This window comes from Magnolia sinica, chromosome 14 (assembly GCF_029962835.1).
Source record: "Magnolia sinica isolate HGM2019 chromosome 14, MsV1, whole genome shotgun sequence".
NCBI lineage: Eukaryota > Viridiplantae > Streptophyta > Magnoliopsida > Magnoliales > Magnoliaceae > Magnolia > Magnolia sinica.
In genome coordinates, this window is record NC_080586.1 from 17772833 (window position 1) to 17785725 (window position 12893).

The 12893-nt window shown below is 40.6% G+C and overlaps 1 protein-coding gene across 1 annotated transcript in view; it reads left to right on the forward strand.

The window, feature by feature from the left end:
* The window catches only part of LOC131224904 (ferritin-like catalase Nec2), a 50786-nt gene that overhangs the window by 2727 nt on the left and 35166 nt on the right, over positions 1 to 12893 (forward strand). The window lies entirely within an intron of this gene.

Sequence of the window (12893 nt, forward strand, 5' to 3'; positions counted from 1 at the left end):
GGTGGAACTTTGGTTGAAGAGTTTCAACCCCATCTCTCTAGATGTAGCCTTTACTACCTCTCTCGGTAGAGGTTTAGTGAAAAGATCTGCCAGGTTATTGCATGATTTCATATAAGAAATAGAAATGATTCCATCTCGAATCAATTGTCTGACATAATCATGTTGAAGACTAATATGTCTGGACTTACCATTATAAGTGCCGCTATAGGCTCTACCTAATGTGGCTTCACTATTACAATGTAGTGATACAGCCGATATAAGCTTTACATAGAAAGGAATTTCTAATAGAAGATCCCTTAGCTACTCAGCCTCTTTGCCTGTTGCAGCCAGGGCTATAAATTCAGACTCCATAGTCGAATGCGTTATGCAAGTTTGTTTCTTGGATCCCTAAGATACAGCTGCACCTCTTAGGGTGAATACCCACCCTGTAGTAGACTTGTTGTCCCTTGCACTCGATATCCAGCTCGCATCGGTATATCCTTCCAATACGGCAGGAAACTCTGAATAAAATAGTCCTAAGTCTTTGGTTTCTTTTAAGTAACCAAGGACTCTACTTATTACATTACAGTGTTCAGTACTGGGATTACTAGTAAACCTACTAAATTTACTCACAGCATACGCGATATCAGGTCTAGTGCATTGCATAGCATACATAAGACTCCCTATAGCACTCGTATATTCTAATTGTGTAATTATTCTTCTAGTATTTTCTTTTAGCTTGATACTTGGATCAAATGAGATTTTTGCTTCCTTTATATTTAGATGGTTAAACTTGTTCAGTATCTTCTCAATATAATGAGATTGACACAAAGCATAACCCTTACAATGTTTTTTTAACTTTGATACCAAGAATGGTATCAACTTGTTCAAGATCCTTCATTTTAAATACGGAAGATAGAAACCTCTTTGTTTCAGTCACACCTTCCATTTTATTACTTATTATTAATATGTCATCAACATACAAACAAATAATAACGATGTAACTACCATCTACTTTAGAATATATGCATTTGTCAGTTACATTATGCATGAAACTATGAGATAGTATTTTGGAATCAAACTTCTCATGCCACTGTTTTGGTGCTTGTTTTAATCCATACAAAGATTTGACTAATCTACATATATTTTTTTTCATTTTCTAGTAGAACGAAACCTTCAGGTTGTTCCATGTATACTTCCTTATTGAGGTCACCATTCAGGAATGCGGTCTTTACATCCATTTGGTGGATGTGAAGATGATGTATAGAAGCTAGCGCAAATAATATCTTAATGGATGTTATCCTAACTATAGGTGAGTATGTGTCAAAGTAATTTATCCATTCTTTTTGTCTAAAACCCTTAGTTACTTGTCGAGCTTTAAAGGTTTGGATAGTCCCATCAGTGTGATATTTCTTCCTAAATACCCACTTACAACCTATGGGTCTAGAACCTGGAGGTAAGTTTACTAGTTCCCATGTTTGGTTTGATAGTATGGATTCCATTTCATCATTTATAGCTTCTTTCCAGAAAGCTGAGTCTCTAGAGGATACAGCCTCTTTATATGTTTTAGGATCATCTTCTATAGTTTTCACTATAGGTATTTTTCTTATAACATTTTCTCTATCTCCTTCTACAAGATGGAAAATGACACGTTGTGAGTTTATGTAGTCATTTCCTAGACTATTCTCTATTTTTGTCCTTTGACTCCTACGAGGTTCAACAGGAGCTTCCACTATTTGTGGAGCTGTGCTATATGATTCTCTATTAGGAGTTTGGATTTCATTATTCTTTGATTCCAAGGATAGTGAGTTCTCAAAGAACTCAACATCTCTAGATTCTATTATTGTATTAGATTCTATGTCTAGAAGTTTATAAGCTTTACTATTTTATGCATACCCTACGAAGGCACACTTAATAGCTCTTGGTCCTAACTTAGTTCTTTTTGGATCAGGGGTTCTGCAATATGCAAAACATCCCCACACTTTTAGATATCCTAGGTTAGGTTTTCTACCTCTCCATGTTTTATATGGAGATATTTTATATTTTTTAGACGGAATTCTGTTTATTATATGGGATGTTGCAAGCAGTGCCTCTCCCCATAGACTTAGTGGCAACTTTGCTCTTATCAGCATTGAGTTGACCATTTCTACTAATGTTCTATTTTTTCTTTCAGCTATTCCGTTTTGTTGAGGTGTGTATGGCGCTGTACATTGATGTATCAGTCCATGTTCTTCACAGAAGTTATCGAATTCATTGGAGAAGTATTCTCCTCCTTTATCGCTACGGAGAATTTTTATCTTCTTATTTAGTTGATTCTCTACTTCTGCTTTATATATTTTAAACATGTTTAATGCGTCATCTTTGCTTTTTAATAGGTACACATATACATACCTAGAGCAATCATCTATAAAGGTTATGAAGTACTATTTACCTCCACGAGTAAGAATGCCGTTTAACTCACAGATATCACTATACACAAGATCCAATACTTGAGACGATCTTTCAACACTTGGAAAATGTTTCTTCGTCATTTTGGATCTTATGCACACTTCACATTTTCCGGTTTCATTATCTATGTATGAGATTAAACCATTCTTAGCCATGAACTTCAAGGTACTATACCCTATATGGGCTAGCCTATCATGCTACAGTCCAACAGATTCAACCATATACGCAGAAGTGCTACTTTCATTTAGAGAAAACTTAACCATTCCGTTAAAAGCATATCCCTTTCCGACAAAATTCTCATTTTTGGACAGAATCAGTTTACCTGGCTCATACACCACCCGTATGCCTGATTTTCCCAGAAGATCCCCAGAAACTAAGTTTCGCCTCATGTCTGGGACGTGTAGTACATTAGTTAGAATCACTTTCTTTCAAGAGGTGAATATTAGTTCGACAGTTCCTTTGCCAACGACCTTCAATCGGACTTCATTACCCATTTGGACTTCTTGACCATCGGTCAATTCCTCATAGGTTTTGAAGGCTGACTTCTCGTAGCACACATGTACTGTAGCGGCAGTATCATACCACCAACTTAGAACTTTGCCTTAGATGGTATTCACCTTAGTGATCATAGCCACGATATCGCCTTCTTCTACTGCACTTGCCTCTTTTTTAGATTTGCGATAGCGGCATACTCGAACATAGTGCCCTGTTTTTTCACAGACATGACATGGGCCCTTGAACTTTTCGTTCTTCTTTTGGGTGTTCTTCTTAAATTTCTCTTTATTAGGTTTCAGGGAATCGTCCTTCTCGGGATGTTTGTTATTAGTGTTTTCTACAACATGTACCTTGGACGAGGTATTCCCGTTAGCATTCTTTCTATCGTAGTTACGGGATTCTTCCTCAATCCTGAGGTGTTTCTGGATTTGTTCCAGTGTGTAGTCCTCGATTTTATACAGCAACTTCTTTCTATAGTCTTTCCACATCAGTGGCAATTTGGCGATTATAGCCCCGTCTTGGAATAATTCAGGAAGATCGATTTTTATCGCTTTGATTTTGTTTACTATTAGCTGCAGTTCTTGGATTTGGGGCAGTAACGGTTTATTATCTACCATGCTGAAGTCAAAATACCTGGCGATGAGAAACTTGTTGGTACCTTCTTCTTCAGTCTTTTATTTGAATTCCAGAGCGACCCAGATCTCCTTTGCTGATGACGTTTGTTGGTACAGATCGTATAGGCGGTCGGAGAGAGTGTTCAGAATGTGTCCTTGATACAAGAGTTTGTCTTCGGCTCTTTTGGTGCCGGCAGCTACTTGTTCAGGTGTGTCTTTGTCAGATGCTTTAGATAGTATTTGCAAATTTGGATATAATATGTAATAGATCTCCAGCGCCGTCAGGAGAAATTTTAGCTTGTCTTGCCATCTTGTAAAATTGGTTCCATCGAACCGATCAAGACGTATCAAGTCCTGATTCATCAATTTGATAGATGAAACACTGTCGGCTTCCATCAGAAAAATAACACTTTAAGATTGTTAGAAATTATACAAATTAATGTATTTCTGTATAATGTGGAAACCGAAAATTGCAAAATAATCAGAAATCAGGACAGGCTGAAGCACGTCTGAAACGCTGTCCTTAAAGCGTTATTTGCCCCTACTCAAGTGAATTGAGTATGTTGATAGGTTACAGGCAAACAACTTCTAGGATACGACGAGCCTGGTGTGGGTCTGCGTTCAACAAATACGAAGGCCCACCAAATGGAACTCAATTACACACTTTCTGGCAGTATTACAGTATAAAAGAAAAAATTTCAAAAGAAGAAGAAAAGAAGAGAAAAAATAGTTTTGACTTCTGCACAAATCAGTTCAAATCTTCAGCCACTGGTTCAGTTGAACCGTCCTAGACCACACTGCTGGTCTGTTCTTCAAGCTAAGGTTTAAGCCTTACTACGTTACTGGAAACACTAGAATATATGAGTGGAGAGGGGCTAGTTGTCTCAGTTCGTATGGATTTGCTGGAGTGAGTTAAGATGGTTTGAAAACCCATCCAGGTCCTCCTTTTATCGGCTATAGTAGCTAGGGGGTTACGGTCAAGAGACTTAAATTCCATTAAGCCATTTCTGGCTGTTGAAAAACTAGCCATTTTATGGTCGTTTTCTGACTATTGTGCATGGGCCATTAAGCTGCTGCATGCTGACTGTTGTGAGATAACAGCTAGCCGTTTTCTAGTTGTTGGGCTAGCCATGCAGTAGTTACAGGTGGACCTTGCACTAATGGCTCAGCTGTTACAGTTTCTACTGTAACAGCTCTTTTCAGTCCCTCTATTTATACTGAGAGATTTCTCTCCCAGTCTTTTAGTCTCTCTGCTAACCAGCCACCCGCTGTAGCCACTTAGTCGCACCGCGACTCGCACACGTCTCGCTTAAGGTCGCAAAGGAGTGCGAAGTGCAAAGTGCGCCACTAGCGACTCTATAGCCACACTGCCTCACATGCCCATGCCCTCGCACCGAGCCCGAGCCCGAGCCTGAGCCTGAGACCGAGTCCGAGACCAAGACCGAGACCGAGCCCGAGTGCCCTTGCCCAAGCACGAGCGCGCGGGCGGGTGTTCCAGTGCTACGCATTAGAACACGCAAGGTCCATAGTCCACGGACTAGGTAGGTAAATATTATAATACTCCACATCCTTCATATAAACCACAGATTTTTCTCTTCCCTTTTCCATGTGGGACTATTCCTAAAAACCCACAGAAAAGTATTTTTTCAAAACAACTTTATTATATATTATATATTATTGAAATATATTTTATTAAAATCAATATTTTTTTTTTTTTGCAACAGAGGTAAGCTATTACCTAGCTTGCTCTGATGCAGGTTGGGTCGACTCAACACACCCACAACTACAGTGATGGATGCCAGCAGAAAATCAACTCCTTTTAGCAAGATTTTGAGGCTATAAGGAACTAACTGAGGTGACCAGGGGCTTACCTGATGGGCTTCTGGTCTCGGACTCCGTGAGATAGCAACTCTACTTGACCGAGTCAAGCTAGAGATGGGCCAAGTTGAGCTAGGTAGCTCAGACTCGCACTCTCTCTCTCTCTCTCTCTCTCTCTCTCTCCCCTTTCCCTCTCTCTTTTCTCTTTTCTTCCTCTGGTGCGAATTTTGAGGGCAACAATGCCCTATTTATAGGCAAGGGAGAGAGACCGTCGACGGTTAGAAAAGATTTCCCCTACCAACGACTGTGATCGAAAAATGGCCATGCATGGGGCCCATCCATATCTGGGGATGGATTGTTGATGCCCTGACCCACCAAAAAAGTAAATTTTTAGGTCTGGTGGGGCCCATCTCGCGATCAAGTTTGGATGGGTTAACGGGGAAGATGACCTGACCATTAATGGCAGATCACTACCTCAAGCATTCTGACATGATCCGGTTCGTTTGAGCAGACTGGATGAGACCTTTGATCAATGTAGGGCCCACTTTTCAGGCCTCAAACGCCAGTTTCAGTTCATCTCACGAGATGAGATGTTTCTCTTCACCATCTCGTACTATCTCTCATGGGAGGGCTAGGATTTCCCCACGTGGCCCAGGGGATGGCCGGAGATGTGCCAGCAATCCATTTCCCAGAAAGGAAACTCCTCCTTTTGCTTTTCTTATGCGGGCCCTTGCTTGGCCGTTTCTGGAAATAGGAGAGTGTGACTCTGCTTGGACATTGGATGGCTGGGATGGCATGATCAGGCCAATCGTGGACCACCCATGTAGCTACAGATCTGTCCCATGCCTCAAATCCTAGCCGCGTGTGTGTCTTTGAATGGTTCTACCCCAAAATCTTCATTCCTTTGCATGGGCTTAAAAGCCTATACGGTTATGATTAGATAGGTCCCACGATCTAAATGAACGGTTTGGATCGTTCGGAAAGTGCCCAGGGTGGGCCACTTTGGAGGTCGAAGGTCATCAGATTCAAACCGCACGTTGGCGGGAAGAATCTGATTTTTTTTTTGTGTGTGTTTTGGCTCGGTCAATGGTCGTTAGATCGACTATCTTTGTCTAGTGCACGTTGTGCACGTGCTCACTGGGTGCACTCGCACCGTGTATGAGGTCCACAGTGATGTTCGTGATAAATCCACTCCGTCCATCCGCCTAGGGAATCCCATCTAGGGGGCCCCGCCCAGTTTGGGGCGGAGGCGAGGCCCAAGTGGGCCATATCACACATCCCAATCCTTCGTTGGTCAATGCACCCTGATCCAAGGGCTGGATTGACTTGAAATCGGGTTTCAACGGTTAGTTGGGGGTTTAGGTCACGATGAGGGTTCGGTTGGCCACTAACTAATCCTCAAGTGTCGACTATAAGTGCGTCGTACCAATACTTTTCGATCAGGTGATTTATAATAGCTTTAACTTGAAGTGTTCAGATAAGCTTTACCCTCCTGACTGATGTAGGGTTCATTTCAGCTCCTAAGGCCTCGGATAGACTGCTTCAATGATGATTGGGAGTCCTGTCCTGCATTTGTTCGAGTTTAAGCTCTCCGTTAGTCGAATTTCTGGAGATTCTATCATTACAGGTTTAAATGGTAACACCCGCGTATCAGAAGTGCGGGGTGTTACAAACTTACAATCTCGGGAAGATCCTGGATCATATCAGATCAGATCTCTAAGATATTAGGAAATGATTCCCATAGCGAGGACTACTCTCTCTCCTATAAATGTGTGAGCATCTCCCACCATTCGAGGTACATTCACAAAAACCCTAATACTCGACTGGTCTCTCTTCTGAAGACCCTACCCTACTTCAAAGACCTCAAGCCTGACTTAGGCATCGGAGAGTCCCCCTATACAAGTCAGGGCCTCCTTTGTCTTTCACCTTTGCCTGTGCAGGTCCAAGAAGGTTTCCTGTGGAGGGTCTGCCGGAAAACTGCATCAATATATGTGTTTTATCAACATCATCTTTCTATTTTTCCATATCATTTTACAGCTTGATCCCACAAATGAGGTAAATCTAAATCTCAAGTGGACTAGGAAACAGTAGTAATTGAACGTCCACTATTAAAAACCTCTTGGACTCCACTGTAATGTTTATTTGACATCCAACCTATTATTTAGGTCATAAAGATCCCGAGGAAGGGAAAATTCAAATATCACCTTGATCCAAAACTTTTGTGGTTCCCAAGAAATTTTCAATGGTGGGCGTTCAATCAACACCGTATCTTATGATATGGTCCACCTGATATTTAGATTTATCTCATTTTTGAGCTCATACTATAAAATGAATTGAAAAAATGGATGGACAACATAGATGAAACACATACATTATGGTGGGATTCACATAGCACCGACCACTAACCAATGGTAGGGTCACTAGCCAATCGGCATTTGCCCAAAGGTGATCAATTCTCCATAAATAATTGGGTTGGGACCACCTAATGAATGGTTGTACATGAGAGCAAATGTCTTAGTTGACGAAGAGATAACATCATCTCTAGGTGTCCCATGTTGGCACGTGTGGAGTGTGCGCAGGGTTAGCAAGCCTCTTATATTGTGGGACACTTATATTTAGTTTAACACGTGTGTACTCGTGGGCAAATAACATTTTTCTGTCCTAATTCCTGCCCATCTCAATTTATGATTTCAACGACCGAATGTGGATGTCAGATCAGATGGTTTGAAATTTCTTTTTGAGACATATTTGGTACTCAATCGACTACACTTTATACTCACTCACTTGAAAATGGTACACGTGTCATGTGTTAACCTCTGGTTTATGGACATGTGTCCTGAAATAAGGTATAATATTTTTCATTTTCATTGGTCTAATAATTATCCATTAATCTGATAGTTAGAAAATCAAATAAGAGTAATTTAAGTTCATAATATGATTAATCTAATATACATAATTTGGATAATTTAATTCGAATTATAATATGCTATGTATACAATATTCAAGTAATTTCTAAATGATTGAGTACCGTCCACTGTAATCTACCAAGAGCATCAATGTTGTTTTCTCCGGTCATTTCCTACTTAAAAATTTTAAAAGTATTATGACAATTTTGCCCTCCCTACGGACCCTGCCTAAACCACAGTTGTGAAGACTCACCGCGATTAATGATCTGCCATCAGGTGCAGATGGATCCAACTAGGTGGCAGTAGCCCTCACTGTGGGACTAATCGTGATGTATGTGTTGTATATCAGTTTTGCCCACTTATTTTAAGGCATGACCTAAAACTGAGGCAAATACGGGTCTTAGGTGGACCACACCGAATCTACCTTATGAGCTCATTGTGCCGGCAATGCATTATATGTTGCACGTTTTGGCTGCACTTGGACGTCAGCTCTTTTGTAACGAACACCGACACTTTTCCCACGGTGATTAAACAAATGCCTGGCCTAAGTGCTATTTGCAGCCGTACATCCCTATATGCCTCCATGATCCCACTAATGTCGATGTAACATACATGTGGAACATCTGAGACCTTCATATCTCAGGATCCTTCTTGATGAATATGGGTTCCACTCATCATGCCAAATGGACATATGAACTGAATGTTATGAACTCTTGTCTCATACATGTGTGGACCACTTGATAATTGAATGTGATTTTTATTTTTATTTTTTAAAAGAAACATTTGCAATGGGGGTTGTCTGATGAATGGCCTAGATATTATCCACGTGATATATCAGTACATGTGAGACACTGGTGTTTAGCTTAAATACATGTTGACTCATGGGCAAACAGCGTTTTTTTGTCCCGCCTGCTGGCTGCGGGTGTCAAGGGTGAGGTCACATGTTCAAAATTTTATTTGGAGAGTTATTTGGTACTCTCACTAACCACCGCATTTTATACTCATACACTTGGAAGTTATAGATTGTGAAAGCTAAGGTCGGCTAAGTTACAGCCAAAAATCACATTGGTTGAAGAATCCTGGCCATTAACCCACGAACACTTATTTCTCGAAATAAGATGGGATATTTTTCATTTTTAAGCGTCCAATATCTGTCCACCAATCTAATGGTCAGGTGATCAAATGAGATTACTTTTTTTTTTTTTTTTTTGGTAAATGATAGCACTAAACTGGTACACAAGATTTGGATACTTTAATTTGAGTTAGAGTATGGTGTTTATACAATCCTCAGTAATTTCTAAATGCGTGTGTATCATGCATGCATGTTGCCTGCGAAGAGTATCGGAGTTTCTCTTCCTTTTTCTTGCTGAGGACTTTTACAAGCCGTTGAAAATTTGAAGAGAAATTTACGACTGTGGACCCTACCTTTTATCCAGTGGTTTTTTGGAAGCAATACAAACTTACAATACGCACTTGGACCTCCTCGTACGGAGTCGGAATTTCAGGACGAAAATACCCCCACCTTCCTTTCGAAGACGAGCGCTGACGCTCCTCCAACCGAGAGTTGTACGAACGGCTCAAAAGAGATCAAAGTTACATGGCCCCACAGCTATGTACAACGTTCATCCATATTTCGAGATCATTTTGGAGCATTATCCCAAAAAAGAAAAAAAATCATATCCAAAGATCAACTGGACCGCACCGCAAAGAGCAGCGGGAAAATTGATTTTCACCGTTAAGAATTTTGTACGGCCCACCATGACATTTATTTTCCATCCAATCTATTCATAAGGTCACAAAGGTCTTTATGAAGAGGAAAAACAAATTTCATAATGATCCAAAATTCTGTAATCCCTAAAAGGGTTTCAATGGTAGACGTTCAATTCCCCACTGCCTTTTACAGTGTGGTCCACTTGATAGTTAGATCTATCTTATTTTTCGTTTCAAGCTTTAATATGAGCTCGCCAAATAGATGAACGGTTTGGATATAACACAGACCTCATGATGGGACCTACAAAAATAACATAGCTAAAAAATAAATAAATATTCACAGAAGGCCGCGGCACTACCGCCGGTTTGACGGCAAGTTCGGTGGCAGTGCCGCGGAAGTCCGACTTTTTTTTTTTTTACATGGAGAACTTTTTCTCCCTTACAATTTTCTCTAATACATAATTAAGTAAATACGTATACATAAGTATATAAAAATATTTTTTTATCTTTCAATTCATTTCTTTGTCTATTTATTTAACAAGCATATCTCCTAAACTAGAATGATTTACTTAACGTACCACATATGATTTTAGGGTAGGAGAAGCTAATTAAGCCAACCAATCTAGTTATTTTCTAAGATTCCATCGGGTCGATGGTCGAAAATCCATTTCATTCAGTTCGTGGTCAATTTCAATCACTTTGCGGTCAAACTGGAAATTCAGCGGGGCAAACATGAAATTGAGCGAAGAAAACATAAAATTGAGTGGGGAAAACTAGAAATTTAGCAGGTAAAATATGAAATTGAGCAGGGCAAACATGAAATTAGGGCTGAAAGTCGGGCCGGTTGGTTCGGGTTGGTGCTCAACCCTAACCCAACCTAAGGTTCCTATACCTAAACCTTGACCTAACCCAACCCAATCTTGGGTTGAGAATTCTCAACCCAAGCCCAACCCAAGAGGGCTCGACGGGTCGATTAGGTTGGTTGAGTGTATATATGTCTATTTGGGAGAGAGAAATCCGACATATCTTGTTAGCTTAAGTCCTTGGAAATGACATGGACAAATGAGACCCGACATCACTAGTGTACCTTCTACACATACAATCCACACTCAATTATAATTTATAAGTAACTAATATATTGATTGGGTTCGGGTTGGGTCAGGTAACCTGAGACCTCAACCCAAACCCAACCTAAGTTTTATCGGGTTGGTGTTTGTATAGCCCAAGCTTGAGATCGGACCTGATATATCCTGCCCAAGCCTAACCCAATGTCGGGTCGGTCACAGGTCGGTTGGGTTGAACCCGCCCAACTTTCAGTCGTACATGAAATTGATGGGGGTAAACTAGAAATTCAGAGGGGCAAACATGAAATTGAGCGGAGGAAACTATAAAATCAGCAGGGCAAACTAGAAAATTAGCGAGGCAAATTAGAAAATCAGCGGGGCAAACTAAAAAATCAGCGGGGCAAACTAGAAAATCAGTAAGGCAAACATGAAAATCAGCGGGGCAAATTAGAAAATCAGCGGGGCAAACTAGAAAATCAGCGAGGCAAACTACAAAATCAGCGAGGCAAACTAGGAAATCAGTGGGGCAAACATGAAATTGAGCAGGGCAAGCATGAAATTCAATGGGGCAAACTAGACAATCAGCGGGGCGAACTTAACAGATATTTTCATGGCTTGAGCCGATAAATCTAAACTTATCCAATGTTCAAATGGACCACACCAAATGAAATTTTGAATTGAACTTCTATTGTTGATCATTTCGTAGGGGCTACAAAAGTTTTGGATCAAGCTTATAATTGTTTTTCTATTAATCCATGTCTGTATGATCTTATGAATAGGTTTGATAACAAACAAACATCACTGTTGGGCCCATTATGGTTTCAACGGTGGAAATCATTATGCCCATTGTTTCCCGTGGTGTGATCCACTTGATCTTTTGATATGCTTTAATTTGGGGCTAAACCGCTAAAATTAGATAGAAAAACGGATGGACAGCGTGGATATACTACATACATTCAATGTGATTTTCATGTTTCCTCTGCTGATTTCCTAGTTTGCCCCGCTGATTTTCTAGTTTGCCCCGCTGATTTTTCTAGTTTGCCTTGCTGATTTTCTAGTTTCCCCTGCTCAATTTCATGATTCTCTGCTTCAGTCTATCTTCTCTACTTCTTCTAGTGGATGCTGCCTATGTCTTGTTGTGGTGGGCCTTCCCTTGGAGGTGTTGTCGCTAAGGTTGGTTTAGGGTCTTGGATATGAGATCATAGCAACAGACTATGGTCTATGGTCAGAAGTTGGGAGGGCTAGATGGGAAGGTGTGGCAGCTGGTTGGTTTGTATAAGTGCAATATTGTATGTAGGGAGAGTGGTCGCTTTGGCCCGTGAGATTTTAAGAAGGTCGAAGAGTGGAGGAGTCAGATTTGCCTCCATGTTGTTGGTGAGTGAGGTGGTGTCTTCCTGATAGTGTTTATGCCCATTGAGGGGCAGCTTGGCACATTTTTTCTCGTTTCTCTTTCTATAAATAGCAGATATGATAGGTGAGGCCCGATGTTTTTTGTGGAGCCCACCTGAAAATGTTCCTTATACATCGTCTGTTCATTTATCAAAAGTTTTAGGGGCATCGCCCTCCTTTTAGAAAAAAAAGCGTAGGAAATATGAAAATGAGCGGAGGAAATTAGAAAATCAGCGGGGGAAACATAAAAATGAGCGATGCAAACTAGAAAATCAGGGGGGGAAACATGAAAATGAGCGGGGCAAGCATGAAAAATGAGCGGGGCAAATAAGAAAAGCAGTGGGACAAACCGAAATATGAGCGGGGTAAACTATTTGATTTTGCTGATGAATTTGGAACTTTGAATATCTTTTCTTTGAGAGTAATGATCTCCTATACCCGGCTGAAAATGAGAGAAAATTCATCAACTG